At 40.9% G+C, this 24,526-nt stretch overlaps 1 protein-coding gene across 1 annotated transcript in view; it reads left to right on the forward strand.

Moving 5' to 3' along the window:
* The first annotated feature begins 14,698 nt into the window (after window positions 1–14,698).
* The window catches only part of COL22A1 (collagen type XXII alpha 1 chain), a 220,377-nt gene continuing 210,549 nt past the window's right edge, over window positions 14,699–24,526 (forward strand). The window contains exon 1 of the mRNA XM_079301128.1: window positions 14,699–14,738. The gene's annotated coding sequence lies outside the window, so the exon portion shown is untranslated. The remainder of the gene's footprint in view (window positions 14,739–24,526) is intronic.

A 24,526-nucleotide genomic window follows, 5' to 3' on the forward strand; every position in this document is an offset into this window, starting at 1 on the left:
TGATATTCTAGTCCTTCTTCCAAAATCTGTTCATCATTCTGGTATCATTGTTCAGATTTTCAACATGCAGATAGATGCTGTGTCTGTGCTTAACATTTTGTGCTCCATTTACTCCTCGTAGATGTTTTCACCTCCATCAGCATCTTGCATCTGTCTAATGGTCTATTTTTAAGGTATCTGTGCATAGTTTCCCGTTTATTTTTTACCAAGTTGCTTATTTTCCATGAAGTTTGAAGGGAAATAAAAGGGGGGTTTTAGTTTTTCAAACATCAGCAAGTGGCTGTGTCTTGCAGCCCTAGAAAGGGTTATTGCAGCAGCACTCCAGTAGATGGCTGGCTTCTGTCAGGAATAAAATTTTCCCAAGGAAAATGCATCATGCAGCAGCACATTTTGCAGGAAAGAGCAGAGATTTATTACCTTCAGCTATTGATCAATACAGCAGCTCTCTTTTCACTCTGGATTCGTTCATGAAAACAACCCTGTGGATCTCAAGGAAGACAAATATGACAAAGCAAAGCAAATTGCTGACATGAAAAGATTCACAATGCCCTAAAGAGAAGCCACTAAAATTCCCCTCCTGTCTCAACTCTCCTTTTTAAGGACTGGTACTGCTAATCAGAGAACCACAGGATCTGCTGAGTGCAGAGGGACCCACAGCATCATCGAGTCCAGCTCCTGGTCTGCACAGCACCATTCCCAACAATCCCACCCTGTGTTAACCAAACACCCCTTGAGCTCTGTTAGGCTTGGGGCTCTGACCCCTGCCCTGGGGAGCCTGTTCAGTGCCTAACCACCCCCTGGGGGAAGAACTTTTTCCAAATATCCACCTTAAACCTCCTGGACACAACTCCAGGCCATTCCCTCGGGTCCTGTCACTGGTCACTGCAGAGAAGAGATCAGTGCCCTCCTCTTCCCCTCACAGGGAAGCTGTTCCTGCAATGAGGTCTCGCCTCAGTCTTCTCTTCTGGAGGCTGATCAAGTTCATGTTCTTAACAAATTTATTCTGGATAAATTCTTTTTAGGTCATGCTAAAAAAAGCACTGTTCCCCTTCCCTAGAACCAAAGGGAAAATGCTCAGTCTATCTCAGCAAACAGATTTGATTTGTCTCAGTAGGAGAAGGAAAGATTAAATAAGAATGGTCAAGTGAGATGTAGTTCTTGAGTATTTAGATACCTGAGCTAAAGTGAGTGTGCTCAACAGTAAAGAAAGCAATCCCTCAGAAACTGGAAGCTGTTGGACTCAGGTTGCTTCAAACACTAAATGTGCCCTGAAATCTTTCAGCTTGCTGAAATCTTTCAGTCTCACTGCTTGCAAAAGTAGGTAACCACCAATTCTTCCAACTCTTGAAGTAAAATGGGGAAAAAGGGCCCTGAGCTCAGGTGTCATAAAGGACATACCTGGAAGCCCATCCAGAACTGACTCACTGGTACCATCCCTGCTGTCTCTGCAGTAACTAAGCTGATAAACAAATTGATGTTTTCCACTGCAGTCAATGAAGTGATGGAGTTACAAACAGGGAGCCACAGCTCTGTGATAATCACAGAAAACAGGGTTTAAGGGACTTTCAGAGACTCCCACCTAGTCCATGTTTCTGCTCCATACAAATCTGTCCTAGTAGAGCTTTTTCAAATTCTAATTCCTGCCCCAGCCCAATCTATATTTTCAAGAACAAATATTTCATTACTATTTCTTTCTGTTTCTACTTTGACAGTTTATCTCCCTTGAGACAGCTGAAACCCACTGCTTGTTGACCTAACCCAGATGGGTATGCAGGAAAATCTACTGCCTTTCTCCTTTCAGCAGCCTCCTACATATTTCAGGATTTCTGCCATGTCCACCCTCAATTTCCTCTTTGCTAGGCTAAACAATTCATTCCTTTCAATCTGTTTGCTTAGGTTATGTTTTCCTGACTTTTGAGCATTCATCCAGCTTTCTGAATAATGCCCAGCTCAGCCACTTTATTCTTGTAATTTGGAGTCCAAAGCAGGACACAGCCCTGAGTGTTGTAAAAAGCTGATGTTTAGGAGTCCTGGATAAACAACTCTGAGTCTGCAAATGAAAGCACCTTTCTGCCACATGGGTGCTGTCAATACAGCACAGAATTTTTTTTTTTTTTTTTTTTTTTATTAGTGTAATGCTCTCTCCAGGTGAAGAGGGGAAGGAATTAAACCTATCTGCCTGTATCCCAAGTAACTCTCTAGGAATTTTGATTTGGAATGTGAACAAACCCATGAAAGCAGATACAAAATGTACTCTGAGAAGTATTTCAAAGGCTCTCTTTCAGATCCTAACTGCACCTCAGGAAAAAATAGACCCATAGGTCCTCCAGGGGGTATTTTCTGTCTGATGGTTGTAATTTTGATAAAGATGGTCCCATTAATCTCATAGGTAGGTTGCTGTGGGCATGGAAAAGTATTTTAATCCTATGGAGAGAGAGATTGGGTAATGTTTTTACATCTGATAGATTATGTCCTCTTTTAAAAACCAGGTATAATCCTCACTCGTGTAGCTTGGTCAGGTTCTCAGATTGATAAATTTCGGGATCCAGAAGTCTGTGACATCCCATTAAAACAATTTATTCACCTTTCTTAAGAAGTAATGGAAAAGCAGATATAGGGGAAGTGACATAATGGTACTTTATGACTTGTACTGGCTTTTGGTAAGGTCTGATGTGACATTTTCAGACATACAGAAGGAGCAAAAGATGACAGGTGGATGACAGATTGGAAAATCACTCCCAAAAGTATTAGTCAGTTGGAATGGAGATGCTGAATAGGCTTATAGAAGAGTCTGTACTGAATCCACAGTTACTGATATATCTTCATTAAAGACTTTGATGACTGAAGAGAGTGAATTTCAGTAAACGTGCAACTAACGCCTGGGGAAAAAAATTGAGAATAAATTATTTCTATTTATTTATGTCTATTTATGAATGGATGACTGTGTGCAGCTACTAACATAGACTTAAATACAGAGACTCATTAGAGAGGTGTGGAAAAAGCAGCAAGGCTGGCCAAAGCTTTTGAGGATTTGAAATAAGAATAGTGAGTGGCAACTCAATAATGCTCTTCAGGAGAAACATTTTAGTGGGGCATGTTTTGATAGGTATAGGAGTAATAGTTTAAAACTAAGTATTAAGAAAATAATAATTTCTGAGGGCAGTCATCATTACCCAGGTTAGACAGGCTTCCACTGGGATGGTCTGACTTAGCAAGTTCTCTTTGTGGGCAAACCCAGCCCATGAGGAACTTTTATCCAGCTCACAGTCTTGCTCCTGTAGAGGACCATTCAAGCAGTAAATGTCATGTGAGCAACTTAAAGACATTTCTTGGGCTAGAACAGCTGTCTGAGACTATCACTCACATGCAGTGACACTGTCTCACTGGGGAGCTTCCAAAACTCTGAGTCACCTGTGAAGGCAGCTGATCCATGTGACACAGATATGGGATGGAGTAGAGAGAGAATTCCAGAGGAATCTTAACTTTCTACAGAGTAATTAGCTCAGAAATAAATCACTTGCCAAGCAAGATTTTCCTTACACTTTTCCTTATCCATGTAAACCAGGTTTGCTGCTCAGACAAATCATCAGCTGCCAGCCTGTGCCACTTTGCCACCCAAGTTCCTGCTGAATGGGAGCACCTTGTGAAGCTGTTTATTGCCTCAAACCTTGGTCACACTAAACCACAGATAAATTCATCAGTGACTTAAAGCTGTAACTTCACTGGAGCTGAGCAGAAGCTTTGCTCCCTGCCTTGTATGGATTTCAGTCACCCATTCACATGAAATTTATGGTTGCTATAAAATACAAGAAAATGAGTAATGAACAAAGGGGACCTTCAAAATCTCTAAGACTCTTTGGTCTCAGAGTCCTGGTAAGAAGTATGTTTTTTGTGCAGTGTGCTGAGTTCTGCACACCCTTGTTGGTGACACTCAGGAAGCTCCTGGATGCTCTGTGTAACATTGCCACTCCTTGGAGTTTAGATGACATTGGAGACTCCTCCTTGGCTGTGTTAGAGAGAATGTAACTTGCTGCTGTGCTCACTGAAGGCATTTTGCTTGGTTTGTGGGGAAGGTGAGACCTCCTACAGTCATCACAAGGTGTAACACCTAAATAGCATTTTCAGTTTGGGAAAGCAGCTCTCAGCATTGGCAGAAGAAGGAGAAGGTCTCAGGCTCCCTTTCATACCAGGAGTTAGATTCTACAGAGGAGGCTTTTTTTAAGCTGTACTGAACAATTCACCAAAATTACTGAATCAATTTTTGGCTCCATTGTAATATTTCTTTTCATCATTAGTGAAAAAATTATAAAAAACCCACAAAGAATGTGTTGTGATGGGGCTTTTCACCAGACCCACAAAACTGTTAGATCAGTAAAAGGAACACAACAAGCTGAAAAGACCAGGCAGAGATTTATGTCCTGTCTGATGAAACAAGAGCAATTCTTTAACTGCTCTGACATTTGGGAGGGCAAAGATGTGGTAAAGGTCAAATCTGCCTTCCCATTTCTTAGCTGCACTTACTGATCATGATTGATTGTTGTGTCTGGTGCTTCCCACATTTGTTGCTACCAGAAAAGAGTCTGGCTTTGCCCAAGTAGTTCCCAAGTGCAGTCCCTTCCCTCATGCACATCATGCCAGCACACTGGGAAAACCTGAAGGTCAGACAGTTGTTCTGTGCATGAGGTAGCTTAGAGGACTTGGTAAAAATTGCATTTCATGAAGAATCTAGAAAGAATATCAGATTGCGTCACAAAGTTCTGCCCCAACATAAACTTTTATCAAAAATCCTTAAAATTAAAATTTTCGCATCAAAAATACTGTGTGCGAAAGGGAATTTTGCACAGAAAATACTTGTAGTGAGGTTTTTCACTTTATGTTGATTCTGCTTGGTTTCTTTCCTTGTTTTATTATTTCTACATCTTTGTTTCATAGGAAAATTGAATGAATCTCCTCATACACCCAACTGTGGTTCAAAACATCAAAACACCGGTGTCTAATCCAGAAAATCATTATTATCTTCTTTTTCCTGTAGTCTGGCTATTCATCCTCCTCCATCATTTCTTGTGCTTGTCTTACTGTACCTTTTCTTTTACAGTGACTGTCAGTGGGGATATGCATGTCCCTAAGAAAACTGCCTTCCTTTTCCACACTCTTCTAAGGGGCATTTTATATCTAATGTTCTGCAGGTAACTCCCAGATGTACATTTCCAGCAACAGGCAGAAGAATTCTACTGCAGGAAAAAAAATTAATCTAATTCTGGAAAGTTTTAATGGGCAGGAGGATCAATTATTCCATTGCAATTAAAGCCTGTGACATTTCATTTGGAACACTGGGTGTTGTTTTTGGGCCAAGATTCTGAAGTCTCTGAACTTATTGCAACTTCACCACTGCCTGCATGTAAAAGCAACAATGGATAATGACCCAAGGGCTTGACCAGTGTAGGAAACATTCTCACCACACGTTCACCTGGCTCCCAGTGAGGCAGCAGACTGAGTGAGTGCAGAGGGGCCAAGGAGCTGGTGAAGGGAGTGAAGCAAAAGTCTGATGAGGAGCAGCTGAGGGAGGGTGTTTAGCTTGGGAAAGGAGGCTCAGGGGGAACCTTATCACCCTCTACAATACCTGAAAGGAGGGTGGAGACAGGTGGGGGTCAGACTCTTCTCCCAAGTAACAAGCAAGAGTTTGAGAGGAAACGGCCTCAGGTTGTGCCAGGGGAGGTTTAGATTGGATATTAAGAAAAATCTCTTCCCAGAAAGTGTTCTTAAGCTTTGAAACAGGCTGCTCAGGGAAGGTGTTGAGTCTCCATCCATAGAGGTGTCACTTAGGGACAGAGATTAGTGGTGGAGTTGGCAGTGCTGGGTTAATGATTGGCCTCAATGCTCCTCTTTGCAATTCTGTAATTCAGTGACACATCCCTGAGGGAGTGCAGCTTATCAGACCAGCCAAAGGAACAAGGTCTCATAATTTACCTGCTGAACTTGTATTTTGCTTTGATCAGCAACTGTGTTTTTTCAGTCTGCATTTCAGGGAAAAGTTTTATATCGAGTTTGGGAAGATGCAAAGGTTTCTGAGAACAATAAAAGATATCAGGAACCTGAGAAGCAAATGATCTTTTTAATATATGCCACTTTCCTGGAAAGCAACTGCACTTGGTCAGCAAAAGCTGGAAAATGATGCCTGTTTTTCAGGCTTCCCCTCCACTGCAAGTGAGAGTTTTACTTTACTTAGAGCTTCCTACAATGCTCAGAGATTCACAGGGGTCAGAAGTCACCTGTGGAGTCTCTCTGGAGTTGGTGTGAGCAGATCTTGTCCTAGAAAACTAACTGAATAACAAAAGGCAAAATTATCTAATAATAGTAAGTCATTAATGTTAGAAGAGAGATCGAGCAACTGTACATAGAAACAGAAACCCTTAAGGACACTGAAGGAGGAAACAAAACTGCAGATGAAATTCCTTATCACTAAGTATAAAATGTGTACACAGAATGATAAATTTTGACCCAGCTGTTAGAAGATGTTGGGATTACAGTAGGTAGGACCAGGAAATGCTCAGTAGCAGTCAAAGACAAGAGCATGTTGCAATTATGAGGAAAATAACTGAGACCAAAGCAGTGAGAACTAAGTCACCCCAGGTGTACAGGAGCAAATCATAACTCCTGCCCTTGTTGCTTCCCAAACAATTCCCCACCTTAATGTGAATAAACTGAAATTTGCAAAGGCACAGAGAAGACTGACAGGGATAATTAGAATTTTGAGGAGGTTTTCACATGAAGGTCAAGCAAATGAGCTATACCTCATCCTGCAAGAAATGAAGACTGAAGAGGACTATGATAGAGGCTTAATTAAATCATGGATGATATGGAGAGGCAGAACAAGGAAGGGTTGTATTCTAGCCTAATAAGGGTATTAAGGGTCATCAAGTAAAATGAATAAGTGCCAAGTATGTAGAAGGAGTTGTTCTTTTGCACAATGTGGCAAAGTTTTGAAACTTGCTGCGGGATCAGCTTGTGTTAATCCAAAAAAGGATTGTGTATTTTATGAGGGAGAAATCTACTGAAGGTTGTTAAATATCTTCCTCTCATCTAAGAACACAAAAAATTAAAAATTACTGGAGTACAGGAGATTATTCTGGAGAGCTTTATTTTAGATCACTCTGGTTTTCTCTAGGAGTGTTTTATTAGTCAAGATTAGGGACTAAGTGCAACATTGGTCTAACTCTGTAGAGCTCTTCTTACATTGTTCCAATTTCTAAATCACATGGAGTACCCCACAGTCTCCAAAATCAACCATTAAAATAATTTTTCTGGCTTGCCACTTCGCTAAGTCACCCCACCACCCTTCCCTAAGGTGTCTGATGTTCACTCTGAGAAATTCAACTTTCTTTAAGTGCTGCTTCAGAAATCTGTTCTTTCTCCTCCCAAATTTTCCATCTGTTCATATTTTGCATTGTGTCTGAAGACCAAACTTGCACTGTCAATCACTCAGCTGTGTGGTGCATTTAAATGGACAGACAAATCTTCAAAACTGCTCTTCTCCCTGCTTTCACCTCAAGTCATCCCTCCTTTCTGATAGGACAAACCTTGACTTTTTTTTTTTCTGCCTCTTTTCTTTCAAAGTGTCTCTTTTTGTTTTTTCCCAAAACCTTTCTCAAATTATGTCATCTGATGTATTAACATGTCTTCAAAGGCACAAAAAAGAAATATATCAATATTTTCAATTGGAATATGTATTTCACGTTGGTTGGGGTTTTATGACCATATTGCTCAATCTGTTAATTCACAGCAAGTGCAAATAATACCATCAACACTGACACTGACTTTTCTCTGTATTTTGAAGTCCAATGGAAGGGAAAAAATAGGCTTTGCCTGGTAAATATACTGTGCATGAGTTATGGGTATACATGTGATAAATTTGTATATTCTTTCCCTTTGACCACATCACCAGCTTGATGTCCTTTAACCTTACTTCCCAGAATAACTGCAATATTTCAAACTTAGGAAAAATACCATTCAGTTGCCATTTAAAATAAGTTTTCCTGTTTGAGAATTTCTTCTTCATCTCTCAAATTTAATCCTTTAAAATTTCCTTCTATATTTGTCTTGGCTTGAGGCCATGAATAAGCCATATTCGGCCTAGTTCATTATTTTTGCCTTCTGTATATACAAATCTACAGAACTTTATTTTCTGGAAGTCATAGGAGAAGAAATTTGACTTTATCTTTGGTTAAAATGTGATTTTTTTTTTCCTCTCAATGGGATACAAAATATTACTTACAGACCTAGGAGCTACCAAGATGCAAAATTGTTGCCAGTGGAAAGTTATTGCTGCATTGAAAATATTATTTTGCATTGAAAATATATGGGGGAAAATATTTCAGAAATATTTCTGGGCTTTTAAAATGACTTCACATAGAAGGGCAGAAAAGGGTGGTGTGAGAATGGGAAACTGTGGTGGAGAAGATAAACAGCACCAACCTCCAATCATTTAACAACATATCAGCTGACAGGCTAATAGAGTGCAAAAAGGAAATGGGTGATTAGCACTTGCTTGGGCTGCCCACTTTCTCTGTATTTTGAGTTATTCCCTCATCTCAGCTGTGCACAGTGAAAGGTTCTGCACCCACAGCACCACTCTCCCTCGTGTCTCCTTTGTGTGTGACATGCACAGGCTCCCATATCTGATTCACTGCTGTCATGCTGTGGGTGAGTTCAGTTCAAGATCTCTAGTGTGGCTCTAGAATTAGCCAGGAGTGCCCAGAACATGAAAACATTTCACTGGAGTGGAGCTGTTGCAAGATATATCAAACACTATCAAACACTAAAAGCTGGAGAGCAAACATTTCAGACCAACTGTTTGAAAGGGTCTTCCAGCACAAATAAAGGTTACAGTGCTGACTGTGCTCTCAGAATAAATTTCTGTTCCTGTAGGTATTATTACAAGGTCATGAGTGATGTCAAGATCAGTCACAGAATCCTAGAGTGGTTTGGATTGTAAGGGACCTTAAAGATAATTTAGTTCCAGCCCCCTGCCATGGACAGGGACACCTTCCACTAGACCAAGTAGCTCAGAGCCCCATCCAATCTGACCTTGAATGCCAGGACACAAGGACATGGAACTGGTGAATTGTCTCCTCCAAAAATATCAACTTCTTATACATGCATTGGCACCCCTTACTCTAGACTCATAAACATATTCCTTCTTTTCTTCTTCTGGGTCTCTTTTCCCAAGTAAAAGTGGCAGGACCAGAGGAAAAAAAGAAATCAAGTTTTATAAGAATTATTTTAGATTGGACATTCAGGAAACTTTCTTCCCTCAAAGAGTTGCCAAGCACTGGAAGAGGCTGTCCAGGGTGGTGGAGTCACCATTCCTGGTGGTACCTAAAAGCCATGTAGATGTGGCACTTGGGGACATGGTTTAGGGGTGAACTTGTCAGTGCTGGGTTAATGGTTGGACTTCATCTTAAAGAGCTTTTCCAACCTAAATAATTATATTATTCTATGATTCTTTAATCCTTGCTCCTGTTGTGCTTGTCTCAAATTAAAGAGTAACTCTTTGATTTCAATGCAATAGTAGCTTTAAAGAAATGGACACTACATGTAAAAGTAAAATTACCTAGAGAGGCAGTGTATAGTCTGTATCTTTTCACTCAGTCTACACTACATTCTCAAGAAGAGTGAGAAAAAAGTCATTCTGCTCATGTTTAAAGGTGAAGTGCAGACAACAAAGGATTGCTGATGTTCAACATTCAGTTCTGTCCTGAGTAATGTGATGCTTTTGAGTTCAGTGAGAAGGGTGCTTGTAAGTGAATTAGGACTGTGGAATTTCAGATTCTGTGAAGATTGTCAAAACATTAAAAGGTAAGTGGAAGAGGGGAGGAAAGGTGTTTCACTGTACTGAGATGGAGCAATGCATTTAGGTTTTACTGTCAGCAGCCCCACCCTTGCCCACTTTGCCTGGATTTGGTAAAAATCCAGGAAAGAGGCATTGATGCTGATTTACTGTAGAACAAAGAAATGTGAAGTTGAAGAGCACTTCAGGCCCTCAGCTGGAGTTCAATAAAGAGGAAGAAAACTGTCCCATGCTAGTCCACCAGACAAGCTTCATTTTGCAATTCATTGACTATGAGCCACTGAGTCACAGACACATTCAGAAGCAAGCCTCTCACTATATCAATCATTTAAAGTGTCTTGATTTCAAATGTGATGTGAGTTACTGTCATCTCCAGAACTCAGCATTACAGAAGTTTATACCTTATAAATGGAGAGAGGAAAAAGCATTTCATTATAGACCTGGTAATGTAGTCAGGTAATGCCATGAGCTGGACTCAGCCTCCTAGTGGGTCCCTTCCAACTCAGAATATTGGGATTCTCTAATGCCACCAGTGATCAGATATCAGATTTACAGAAGGTACTAAATCTACCAGTAGCCCTAATTTGTGATAAATAAATAGGACCTATTAATGGATGTGATATTTTGTCCTCTTTGATATTGATATAACTAACAACAATCAAATTATATGTTTGGCTTGTGCATTGCAGATTATTGTGCAGGGAGACACGTGATACTTCTCATTTATTACATATAGAAAAGTTTGGTCCACTGTGGATCCTCTTCATATGTCAGGCCAATGAATTGCTTAAAACAGTTATGTTCTACAAAATGAGTTTCAAAATGAGTTTTCTCTACCATATAATTTTCTGCCTCAAATTACATGGAGAAGACAGAAGGGGTCTTATGAAATACTAAATTTTTAATATGGTTTAGGTATTAACTTATAAAATCAAATATTAAAATTTTATAAAATGTAATTTTTATTAGAAAATATTAAAAATTATAAAATATGAAAAAATAACCAGAGGTTGGTGACTGAGAGATGGATAAACATAAACATTGTGCTTTAGAGAGATGGAGAACTATGACACTACCCTTAGGTAAGACAGGAAATGGAAATACTTATAATGCTTATTTGTTTGAGTTATCATTGCTCTTACAACAATTTTTATATTAAAAGCGATTTATGTGCAGCTGGATTTATCAATACAGTTATCACATTATATGTGTTTCAAGAATCAGATGGTTTTTCTGAAGAGTAGGATGGAAATATTGAAAGTTTTTGTCATGATGATGGCAGATTTTTCCATTTTTGTTAGCTTTTCTCTTTACTCTTGAAGGTGTTATTCCAAAACTTATTTTAGGATTAGAAGAAATTTTATTTGTTTTTAAATTAACTTTATGAGCCTTTTCTTCACTAAACTATGAGGATTCCATAATTCATTACTTTGTAATTTGCAGCCTTGGATGAAAAGCTGCATGCAATGCTCATCCAACAGAAATCGCCTATCTGTCAGGATTTTGGAATTGCAAATCCTGTAATTCACTAACAACAACAAAGTAAGATAAGAACAAGACCAAAAAAGAATGCTCTCATGATAAATGAGTTCTATAAAACCTATAGCAAAGAAAGGGTGATATGCAGCACAATAATACAAAATATATTCTTCTGCAGAATTTAGTCTTTTCTTTTCATTGCTCTCAATGGGTTTTTGGCATAGAAAATTCTACACTGCAGAGAAGAGAGTATTTCTTTGCTAGGTAGACTTTTTCTTAAGAGAGACCATTTGGATCTGCTTCATGCCTTGAAATGTAAGCCTCTGGGGACTATAATACAGAATGTGTGCAAGATAATGTATATAAAGATAAAAAAGGCACAAGAGTATTCTCCAGTGATGCAAATCCTTGTTTCTTCAGAATTTATGAGTCGCCAGCACACAGCTACTAACAGCATCAGAATTTTCAGGGAATTTGTGTAAGAAACCTGTCAGAGCCCTGAGACACCATTAACTGGACAGAAGGAAAAGCCAGTTTTATCTTTGATCAAACTGGATGTTTTAGGAAGCAAAGGCACTGTGATTTGCAGACTGCATAATTCCTGAGAGTGAACTATTGCAGGATATGTTGCCACAAAACATTTGTAAGTAATATTTATCTGGATTCAAACATGGCTGGTAAATTTACCAAAGAAAGGGCTGTGAGCAGTTCAAGTCACACATCAAGTCTTTGTGAGGAAATCCCCGAGCAGCAATCACAGAGTGAGACACCATTCTTGGGAAGCATTGTGGAATGATTACTGTTTTCCTACACTCCTGCTGAGGCTTCCATTCCTGGGGATAAGATATCAGGCTACACAGACCTTCTCCTCCATGCAGCACATCCATCTTTTATATTCCTAACCCCAGGGTGAAAATGGAAATCAAAGACTCACAATAAGAACAGAAAGAACTGAAAAATGTGGGGAAATTGAGTTATGTGTCTGTGCATAGATGTTTGTCACAATCCTCTGAGCTGCTGATCCAGTGCAGTTTCCAACAGAAATCCTAATAAGACATCAGCTTGAATTGCCATTTACATGTTTATGCTTCTTCCAGACCATTGGAGATAAAGTAACTGCAAAGAGAAATGATTCTCTTAATCACCTTGCTACACTGTAAAGAGATGCAACAACTTTAACAACTGAATAAAACGTTGACAGATTATTATTATGTGCAGTAGATGAAATACTAACTGCTGCAAGATCTAAATACAAACCAGGGCACTCTACTGATCAAGGGAGGATATATTGGGTTTTCTTGATTGTCACAACACTTATCTGCCATACACCACTTGGTTTAATCTCTTACAACAGATCAAGCTAATGTGACAGTGAGAAGATGCTTGTATGAGACAAAATATTCTTGGGAAGGTGAGGCTTTAGGGAGCAAAACCACCAGCATCCCATAGGCTTAACATTTTTTACATCAGGTAAAGATAATATTTAATAAAATACTGGGTTGGAAAGTGAAGCAGTCTGAAGAAAAAGTTATGCAGAAAACCAGCATAAAAAGCATAGGACTCTATTTTGGGAAAAGTTTTGCTTTGCTGCTTCAGCCTGGAGCTGAGCAACCCCCTGCCCTCCTTTTTCTTTTTATAGAAATATTAAGGTTGACAAAGACCTCTAAAACTGAGTCAAACCATTAACTCAGCATTGCCAGATGCACCCCTAAACCAAGTCCATAAGCACCACACTGACAGGCTTTGTGACACTCCCAGGAATGGTGATTCCACCACATCCTTCAGCCTGTTCCAAACTCTGCCCACCCTCTTAATGCCATTTGTGAGGACTGGAATGGGATCAGCTGGAGACAGAGGATTCCTTCTCAGATTTATAGATGCATATGCAGCATTAAATATTTAATCTGGTTTTTGAAGACCAATGATTCTAGCTGATTCTGATGGCAGAGATGCAAATAAACCATGCAACCACTCCAAAATCTGGGCAGAGGTCAGCAAAGGCTGCGAGTCCTCAAGAAACCTCTTACCTTCCTGCACTTATGAATATTTTCTTTCATGCCTCTGAACAGGTTGTCTAATAAACTGTGCCTAAAATGCAATCCTGTAAAGAAATTTTAAGCAGCCACACCGTGAACACAAACCTCATGTTCCAATTCAGTAAGTACATTAAAGTGCTTTGGTGACTCAGGCTCTAACTTGTATTGAGGTAGAGATCCCCGCAGGAAAACTGAAAGGGAAAAGCAAAGGTGATGATTTTTCCATATCCACATCGAAACTGAAGGATGCGTTCTGTCCAAGGAATGGAGGAACAGAGAGATTAACAGGTCTCTTAAAAAGTGCAAAGGATGGCCATGAGTTAATGACATACAAAAGATAACAAAATTACCCCCTGCCATGGGCACGGACACCTTCCACCATCCCAGGTTGCTCCAAGCCCGATCCAACCTGGCCTTGGACACTGCCAGGGATGGGACAGCCACAGCTTCTCTGGCAACCTGAGAAAAACTGTTTACAGCCATGCTAAAAAATGCATGGACACTGGTTACCTGCTTTGTATGTCCTTTGAGCCTGCTCTGAGAGTTTCATTTGGGACAGACATCGGTTCCCTCTGGCGGGCAGCGGCCCCGAAGGGACGGGCAGCTGTGGAAGCTCCGCCGGGACAGGAGCTGCGGCTGAGCAGGACCGGGATGTGTCTGGAGCGGGGTGAGGGAAGAGCGGCTCCAGCTCGCGAGTCAGAGCTGAAATACAAGCAAAAATATCCCAGCTGAGGGCTTTTTATTTAGCCAGTGAGCTCAGGGAGGAGGTAAAAGCAGAAACCACCTGTTTGCTAAGACAGAAAGGGAGTTTCCTCCCCACACGGCGGGGACTCGGCTCCCCGATTCTCAGCCCTTCGGGGAGCACATTTCTCTGTCCCTCGGGCCGGGACCCCCATTCCCCTTCCCACGAACTGTCCCTCATCGCTCACACCCCCATCCTCGTGTTCCCCAGCCCACACCCCCGGACGGGTCAGCCCCATCCCGGCTCCATCCCGGCTCCATCCCGGCTCCATCCCGGCTCTATTCCGGCTCCCCCCGCCCCCGGCCGGCAGCGGGGCCCGCAGCCCTCCCCTCTCCGCGCTTCCCCTCCCCTCGCTCCTTAAACCCGGCCCGACCCGCCCTGCCCGGCCGCCCTCCGGCTCCCGCTGCCCTGCGCTCCATCGCTGCTCTCTGCCCGTGCCGAGGATGCAGCGTTTTGCCAATCCCCATCACTGAGCCGTCCCTGTGTGCGCAGGGGGCTCGGGGCGGTCTGTCCCTGCGTGTCCCTGTGTCCGTGTGTCCGTCCGTGCGCTCCCGCCCATCACCGCCCCGTCCCGCCAGGCTGACAGCTCTGCAGGGCTCCAGGTACCACTGCGGGTGGGGCCGTGTCTGTGCAGGTAAGAGGACATGGTTGGGGTTGCAAACCTGCAAATGAACACAACCTCTGCTTTGTATTTTCATTTTTCCCCCCGGCAGGGAGGAGTATCAAATTCAGAAGACTAATTTTTATTAACTTTTTTAAACTATGCAAACATGCAGGAACAGGGTCTGCCTTTTGCAAAGGAAATATAGGAGGAAGTGTGTTCCATTATTCTTAAGCTGGATTTATTTATTTCTCATTTAGTTAACAAAGTTTTGAGACCAGAGTCTGTTAGGAGAGTTGGTCACCTGAATCAGGGCTGGTGAGCCCTTGAACTGGGATTAGCAGATGCAGAAGACTTCCCTGCAGGTGACAAAGCAGCAGCTGAGGGATGTGTAATGCCTTCATTGAGGAAAGCTATTGACAGGAGCTTGACAGATGTCAAGATTACACTATAATCACTGTTTTCAGGTTGGTTTTCCTAACATAAATACCTCGGGAGTTTGATGACTTTACACCTTCTTGTATTCTGTCTTTGTGTTGGTGCAGTTTCTGTCAGTATGTGGGAATGCCCTGCCGTGTTAACAAGATGTTTGCTCCACATTTATTACAAATGTGCTGTGCGTCCCCTTCTAGCTGTAGCCTCTAAGCCTTCCTCTAAAATGCCTAATTCATCAGCTCCTTCTCTTTTTTTAATGAGTTTTTACATAGCTGGAGTTCTTCAGGGTGTAGTGACTGCTGACACTTCACAGCATTAGCATGCACGTGGTGCTGTGCCTGTTTGCATGTATTTTGATTAAAACTTTAAAAAATGAAGCCCATCTGTGCAGTGTGGACACTAATGGGATCATTCTCAGGAAGGTGAACCTGCAAGATGTATCTGTGTTACTCCATGTGCTCAATTAGCAACCAGAATTACTCTAGGTGCATGCCTGGATCTCCTTTTTCTGTTTGATGAATGACTGTTTAGACATCTGGTTTGGGGGAGTTTGTAGAGACACAAATTGATAAAATAATAGGGAGAAGTGTTGCCAAATAGGTCAGGCAGGCAATTGCAAGGTTTATTCCACTTCAAAAGCTATATGACACTTTTTTTTTTTTTTTTTCCATTAAAGAGTAGGCATTTAGTAGTTTTAACTAAATTTTAAATCCTACCAACTATTTTACATATTTTCCATTAAGATGCTGCTATTCTAAATATACAAATACTATTGTCTGGACAGCTGGGACAGTGTCCTGAGTAGCTTCTAGTTAGACATATCAAATACACGGAGATTTTATATCAATGAAGTGTTTATAGAATATTAATGAAAAAGAAACTCCTGAGTGTGTGTTGTAGATTCACTGTACATCCTCAATAAGTATGTTGTGTTCTACAGCTTCTAGTAAGAGGCAGTGTTGGATGTTTTGGCATCTTTTCTGGTGAAATAGAGAGGAGTCCAGTTCTGAGTTTAGGAATGGGCAGCCCACCAACTGATGAATGTCATCTGGTTTTGTGGAAAATTTCTCCAAGCACCTTGCAGAAAGGCAGTCCTCAGCACAGGAGCAAAGGGAGGAAACCAGGTCTTTTGACTTTAAACCAGCAGATGACAGTGCCTCTCTCTCCTGGGATCAGTTTGGGGCCGAATCTTGTTTGTTTTAACAGGAAATAATATTCTCTCTGATTTGAGTGATTGACTCTTGAATTTGAGTGAGACCTGTGCCATGAATGAGTTGGGTTGGAAAAGCACATTGGATGGAGGACTCATTGCAGGGGAAGTGCTGTGTGACTCATGTTACTCTGACTCATGTTACTATGGTGGAAGAAAACCTCCCCAATGGGGACCTAAGAGAGGAAGAATGAGGTGGAAGGATTAATTTAATTTTTTGGTCTGTGGGAAGGTTTTGATGAGCTCAGAGACCCAGACAATGTGTGGGTGAGCATGTCTATATCACCTATACATATACATAAGTATTTTCTTACTTCTTGCATTTCATACAGTTTTAAGGCAAACATCTTTGCTACATGCCAGAGCTAGCTTTTGATTCTGGAGATTATGATACTGAAAATAATAGGAATAAAATAACACTTTTGTTTCTAGCCTGTGATAACTTTCTTGCTAAAATATATTCCTGAGATTTGTTCCATAATTATCTTGGCTTCAAAGGATATTTAAATTTGTCATATTGTAACACTTTATTCTAAAGCTTGTTTTGATTAATCACTGCTGGGTGATCACAATTCCTCCTGTTTAAAGACCATTCTTGAATTCTTCCCATTTCTCACAATGAGGAGCAAAACCTTTAAGAAAAAGCTTGCATTATATCAATATCTTGTCTGTACCACCACACCTGAATGAGAGAGGTGGTACTGGGCTATTTCAGCTCTTCAGACCATGCCAAATTCCCCAGTCATTCTTACATGAACTTTAATTATGCATTGTCTCCTATGGCACCGAAATATCTCCTTCCAGGCTTCCCAACCCTATTTTATGTTGCAAGGAAATGTAGTGGTTGATTTTTTCTTTAAAGCTGCCTCTTTAGAGAAGACTGATTCCTGCAGATTTTTCCATGGCTGAGTGAGTCTAAAAACAGGAATGATGGGTCCTTACTGGGGGCTGGTCACTTTGTATTAGGCACTACCAACTGCTACAAAGATATTTTGGAGTTTGAGAACTCAAGTTTAGAGAGTGAGGAAAGGGGGAGACATCGTGTACAGAAATCACTGAACTGTAGCAGATGAATTGGGAACCTTTTTTAAAAAAAAATCTTGTAGCATGGAGGAAAACAAACAAAAATTTTCTTCATCATGGGCTTAATTTTATTTGGTGTTTCCCTAGAGGCTTCTTCCAGTTGCTGCTGGAAGTTTAGAGATCCCCTTCAGTGGAAATCAAATCAGGCTTCTGAAGCTGGAATGAGCAAAAGTTGGCTGAGATGACTGTCCCAGCTCTGTGAGCAGAGCCAAGCAGAGGAATGTCTTCTGCAGAAAGAAAATTCTGCACAGATCTCCTGTTGTGCTTTTGGGAGACTTGCAGGTCTTAAATCTTGAAGTTATCTGCTCAAGGTACACTCAGACTTGTGTTTCTCCTTTGCAAGCAAGTATGCAAACTTGCAATTCAATAATCACAGCATTTATTTTACAGTTTTTAATTTCAATTTTTGTTTAAAATATATTGCTTGTTTTTTTCAGTGGAGAGGAGATCTTACTGTTAATGTTCGTGACTTATAAATGTCAAGTGTCAGCAAATTACAGGTGAAGTCAAGGATTTTTACTTTAAAATTGCAGCCCACTGACATGTGGTCAGGAACCATAGATTAAGGATATTGAAGCCTTTGGCAAGTCATTGAATCTGTGAACAGTCAGTTCTTCCAGCTGTGAATAAGAGATAATATGAGAAGGAGATTTTACATGAATTATGACCTTTAGTTCCTAAAAGCAGCCCAGACAAATCAGAAGGTTTATATAAATTCAAAGCATCCTGATTTCTTATTAATTGAATAATATATTCTCTAACAGTTGGCAAGATTTCTAGAATTTGAGTGGTGAAGAGAAATTAGCTGGAGCTGACTTTTTAAAAACTATAGAGTCAGAACATAATAGAACTGTTTAGTTTGGAAAAGACCCCTAAGACCATCAAGTGCAGTCATTAACCCACCACTGTCATGTCTACTACTAAACCCTGTCCCCAGGTGCCACATGCATTTTAAACCCCTCCAGGAGTGGTGACTCCACAGCTTCCCTGGGCAGCTTCTTCCAGTGCTTGACAACCCTTTCAGTGAAAAAATCCTTCATAATCTCCAATCTCAACCTCCCCTGGCCATTTCCTCATGCCCATCCCTGTCACATGGGAGAAGAACCCAGCCTCCTCACAGGTCTGTTCAGAGATAATAATGGATCACCAAGACCCCTACAGCCCCCATTTTCTGTCTCAGGACTTTTCCTTTGTGGGATCCCCTCTGCTCTTGCTGGTGCAGGCTGCCATGGGGGTTGTGATCAGTAATTACAAACCCTGGGCTGGCAATCACAGCAGAGGAGCTGGGGCCAGGATGGGGGAGCACCCCCTGATTTCTTCTCCCTGCTTTACTCCTGATGTCCAGCTCCACCAACTAGGCTGGAAGAATTTATCATGTGAATATGAGCCATGGAACAAGAGGGATAGCTCTGCTTGTGGGACAAATTGCTTACTCCTTTCTAGTCTGAATATGAGTGTGGGAGTGGGCTGATATTTATTTTTCAGCATCACTAAAAGGTCAATTGAATAACTCCTACTTCACCTAGGAAAGAAAAAGTGTGGACACACTATTAATGCCCTGAGAAAACTGTTTCAGTATTGGCAGTAGGTGGGTACATCACCTACCAGGGACTTTGTTATAGTTTAGAAATTTAATCTGGAGTGGGGAAAATAAAAAACCCCACCCTTCTCTCTAATAACCATTATTGATATATACAAAGATATGTTGTTTGGTGGACAAGTAATTTCACAAATCAGGTGATGCAAATAGTGAGATATCTATTGATTCCTTGTGCTCCTAGCTGCAACCTAAAAAAAAAAAAAAAAATTGGTTTAGGAGATCAAAGTGGGCTGAGTTGCTATTCTTTATTACATTGAGGTTTGCATGGCAAATACCTGCAATCTTTGTGACACTAACAAGGGTGTTAGATTTAGAAGGTTTCTTTCTGTAAAGCAGAATGAATTCTCTCTAAAACCTTCCCATTTTTTTCTCAGTATGGAGGAAATTCAGCAGTGAAGAGTGGGCAGGTACCTGTGAGCTCTGGCACTGATTTCAAACTCTACAAAAAAAGCAAAGCAGCCTGTGCTGGGAGCCCACTGGGGAGTCACAAATCCCACCCGGGGGGGTGGGGCTGCAGAGCTGCCCAAAAAATGCCAAATTGGACCTGGTCTGATCACGTGTCACAAAACTTCTCCAAAATGTGTTAGCCTTGATTTTTCATTAGGAATGAGTGGAGCTGAGTTATGGGTCATGTTTTGCAAATGCTGTCAGTCCTGATTATGCAGTGGTGTAGATTTCCTCTGCTCAGGGAGTGCTGTTATCACAGAGCTCATCTACTATGCAATAGATGTAAGTTATCCTTCTCCAGCTCATCAGAATCTATTTACTTTGCATTGATTCAGTTCCTCAGAAATTAATTTTTGATTCTTTGCAGAACAGAAGGATCCCCTGAGTTTGGTTTAAGTAACTTGATTTGATTATTGTTATGTCCTGAATATTGATTCTTAAGTGATTTTAATAAGAGATGTCAAAACTGCCATATTTCACTTCACATTTGAGGGCAAGTTTAAACCATTGACAGATCAAAATATTTTTTAGATATTTAGATCTTTTTTAGCCAACTTGGTTGTGGTTTGACTGTTTATTGCCCAAGTGTAAGTTTTTCAGTGCTTAACCATGTTGAAGTATGTGCCCATTGTCAGCACCCAGTTATCTCATTCCAGAGCAACCTGGTTAACATTGATTACCACAGGAAGAATTATTCTGCTTATTGATTGCAATGATTTTCTTTGAGCTGTAACATTTAGAATTATTGGGGGATTTCTGTTGGCTCCATGCTTAGTGTAAAACTAATTGCCTAGTATATAACAGAAACTCCACTAATTCAAATTTCACCAGCAGATAAAGGCTACAAATAATCTGAGTGGACTGTCTTGATTGCCAGTGCAGTTCATAGTAATGAAACAACAGCTGGAACCTGTTTTACAGCACTGGCCGTTCCTGAAAACCTTAATTTCAGTGGCAGGAGTGGTTTTCTTCACAGTAAGTTAAATATCTTCATGAATCTACAAGGAAAGGTTTTACTCTTTTCTTCTTTTTTTTTTTTTTTTTTTTTTTTAACATGGTTTCCAGTGTATTGTAATGATTAATTAAAAAATTATTTTCAGGGCTTATCTTTGCAAAATATACCAGAAAATCTGCAGCAAACCCCACTGGCTAGGTCTAGGCAGGGCAGCCAGACACAGTGGTATTAAATTCTGACTGGGAAATTAATTCAGCACTGTTCAAGAGGCAGCAAGGCACAGCTCTGCTGTAGCACCCGGAATTTTTCTGCTCCTGTGTGAGCACTGAGAAAGCTCAGATCTGCCTCATTCCATGTCCTGCAGCACAGCAGCCCAGGATGCTCAGTCTGGTGTAGCTCTGCAATGGACAGTGACTTCATGTTCCTGCAGCAAAAAGCAGCACAAATCCCATTCCTTTTGTACAGGACAGTGCTCTAACATAGGTAATAAATCTGCTCAGCTGCCCTGGAGCTGCTCACTCCTCACAGATGGGTTGACAGTCCTTGTTCAAGTCTGATATTTCATAAACTACCTTGAGTTGTTTCAAGGCAATTGTCGTTGTCCTGCTTTGCTGTTTGGTTATGCTACCATCTCTAGAGTGTTTCTGAGAGTGGTCTTTATGTTTTCTGGAGGCTTTTCTTAATTATGTGGATAAGTACTTTTATGATTGATTCCTGAAATTAAAACAGTTTACAACTGGGTGTGTATTATCTTCTTTCTTGGCCATCCCTTGGGTTTATTATTGAGTACATTTTCTGTTCAGTACTCAAGCTATTTGTATATATTTGACTAATTTTTTCTTCTTTAAAATTTGTTGTTCTGCCTTTATTTATTTTTATTACTGCCTTTGATTATTTTTTTTCTTCTTTTCAGTAGATATTTCTACTGCCATATTTTCTTCACTTAGATCCTTTTCCCTTCCCTTGGCAGCTGTTCCCAGACTGTGGGCCATGACCCCAGGCAGGCTGTGGCAGTTACGAGTGGGCTACAAAATTAAGTTGCTAATTTTGGATGTGGTGACACAGGGAAGTCAAAGAGCTGTTGGTTTCCTTCAGCAGTTTTCTGAGCTAAGAGTGATAACATGTAGGAAAACAGATAAAGCATCAAGTACCCTTATACCAGATTCCACTGGTATGATAAACAACTTAAACCTCTTTAGTCTTCTTCAATTTCTCCTCATTTCCATGAGAGTGTTTTTGAAGGCAATGACCTCTAAATCAGGTCGTGCCCAGCCAAAGAAGCCACAGAGGGTGCACTGAAATTTGGGGAGTTCTGGGAACTCTGACCCCCTTTTTGGAAGAGTTGCTGTCAGTTTTGTAGGCCTTCAGGAACCAGAAGGAAAGAAAAAACAAAAAACAAAGCAAACAAACCTCCCCCCAACAAACAAACAAACAAACAAAACCCATAAACCCAAAGCAAAACAGATCAAGAAAAATCCCACCAGAAAAAACACAGGAGCAACTCAGGTTTAAGAAGTGTCAGTTTTTTCCTTAGCTCTATGCCTTTGTACTGCTCTTCATTAATGACTTGCAGATGTATCACATCATGGGCTCAACTCCCTTAAATAATTGCAGTGGTCCATGGCATGGATGGACATAAGATGGGATGAAAGGCTGTGCCTGGTTTGTGTGGCATTTAACCTCTCCTGGGTCTGCCTCAAGCAGAGAGGCTGAGTGTGTGTGAAGAGCCTTTCCCAGGTGAGATGCTGGGTCATCTCACCTGGTTTTACATGAATGATTTTGATCCTCACTTTTATCCAGACATCCCTTGCTGCCTTAAAAATGGTGGAAAAATTATGAAGATTTTCAGGGTAATTCATCTGACCTATTTGAAATAAATTACTCCCTAGAAGTGTCTGTTTGTCTTTATGGATTATAGGGTGCTGGCAGATATAGACAACTACACTGTAAATCTCTGTATTTGGTCAGATGAAACCTCATAATTTCAGTAAGGCACAGCAGAGTCCTGGCAGAGCTGGCTCCCCACAGCAGCCTGGAGTGGCATGGCTGTTGACCATTTATAACAGTCAATAAATTGAAAAGCTTTGTATTGATTAAAAAAGCAGTTTGGGTGAGCAGAAGGGTCTGGAATAGCTGTGGAGGGGTGATGTGACTATTTTGTCCCAGGTAACAGTTTAGGATCTTTCAGGATGTGTGTGATGTGGCAGTGATGTCACACAGATGAATGTCAGACACGTGCAAAGATGATGGAGGGAGCACAAGGCTGTTGGACTGCACATTGTCTTTGAAAACCTCTTCTCTTTCTCATTCAGAGCCCATGGAAGAGGAGGGATTACACTGGTTTTGGGGAATACCAGCTTTTTGGGTTGATTTAGTGCAGCTTTAAGACAATTCTGACATGAAGCCAGTGTTTCTCCTGCATTGGAACCCAAATAATTGCTGGAACATGGCAGGCAGCAATTTCCTGTGAAATGGACACTTGCATAAATGATCATTTCACTTATTCCTGTTACAAATAGGACAAGGTTTGTTAATTCTGACTTGTCATTAAGAAGCTCCACAGAGCATGGATTTTTTCTTTTGTCAGTCCCATTCTGTCTGCAAAAACTTGGCCTTTATCTTCTCGAGGGTCTCAATTAAAAATTGGCCTTTATCTATGGAGTCTCTCAATTAAATAGCAATATTATGAATCCTCCTGATTCATGCCTAGGTGGGAGGATCTGTGCCATTGTGCAAACAGCTTTTCTGCCTCATTACCAGCTCTTCTTGTTTGGCTGACTTGTTTGCCTGATCAGATGATAAATGCTAATCCCTGCTCTGTTCTGTGACACGGTGCTGAATTGGATGGCTGCAAAATTCATAGAGTTTTTCACCTCCAGTGCCATCAGGAAGAATGGGAGATTTGAGGAGTCCCTTTGGACCTTTAATGCTGTGTGGTCATGGGATTAGTGAAATACTGAGGATCAAGTGTGGTGAACAGGGCACCCTTTTCTCCTGTCCCAGCTGAGATAATGTGAGACAGGAAGGCCTTGATTTTGGTGCAAGACTTGGACGGCTGAACTGAACTTCATTTTGGCTCTGTCACAGTAATTTCATACAAAATAAATTTTAGAAATCATAGAATGGTTTGGGTTGGAGGGAACCTCAAAGATTATCTTGTTCTCACCCCCTGCCACGGTCAGGGATACTTTCCACTAGTCCAGGTTGCTCCAAACCCCATCCAGCCTGTGCTTGTACACTTCCAGGGATGGGGCACCCACAACTACTTCATCTGAAATTCACCCAAGTCCTGATTCCCATCTAAAAAATGGCATTTTTAAGGCGACAGATGAGGAGTCTGGTTATAACCCTATTTGTCTCACCACCTGCCTGCATTTTTTATTCATTTCCTAACTCTCTTCAAGGTAATCTTCTTGGTGGCTTCTCCCATTGCTTGGGACATGAGACACTGGCAAGAGTAAAACCCAGACTCCTGAGCAGTGGACAAGTGACTGAGAGTCTTCTTCCCAAGAATTTGAATGATTATTGGGTTAATAATCATCTAAACCACTGAATTTACACCTAAGCAGCATTTTCACAAGTGCTAGGACTGGTGAAATCTTTTCTTTAACAGGAGATGGTTCTTTTTAGCTTATGATCTTTTAAAAAAGACAAGCTTGTGGTCTTTGAGAAATCAAACTGAATCGCAGAACACTCTGAATTTCATGCCCTGGAAGACAAAATCACAGAAAGAGGAAAGAATGGGAGTTAAAAGCTAAAAATTGCAGAAGGAGCTTGTAAAGTGTTAGACAGCAGGGGTAAATTTTCAAAAGTTTGGTACTATTTTCTAGGAGAAAGGAGAAATATGATACCTATTATTAAATGAAAAAAAATAGTCTGATATGTGAAGGAGAGTGAAAAATTACATCTTCCATCAGTGGTCACAGAATCTGAGCTGGAAGGGGCCCACAAGGATCATTGATTCCAGCTCTTGAGTTCATGTCCCACACAGGAGCTGAATCCACAGCCTTGGTGGTGTCAGCACCAGGCTCTGGCCAGCTGAGCTCATCTCAGAACAATTTCAAATGCTGCCATTTGGCATTAATAAAATA

This window comes from Erithacus rubecula, assembly GCF_903797595.1.
Source record: "Erithacus rubecula genome assembly, chromosome: 3".
In the NCBI taxonomy this organism is placed as follows: Eukaryota; Metazoa; Chordata; class Aves; order Passeriformes; family Muscicapidae; genus Erithacus; species Erithacus rubecula.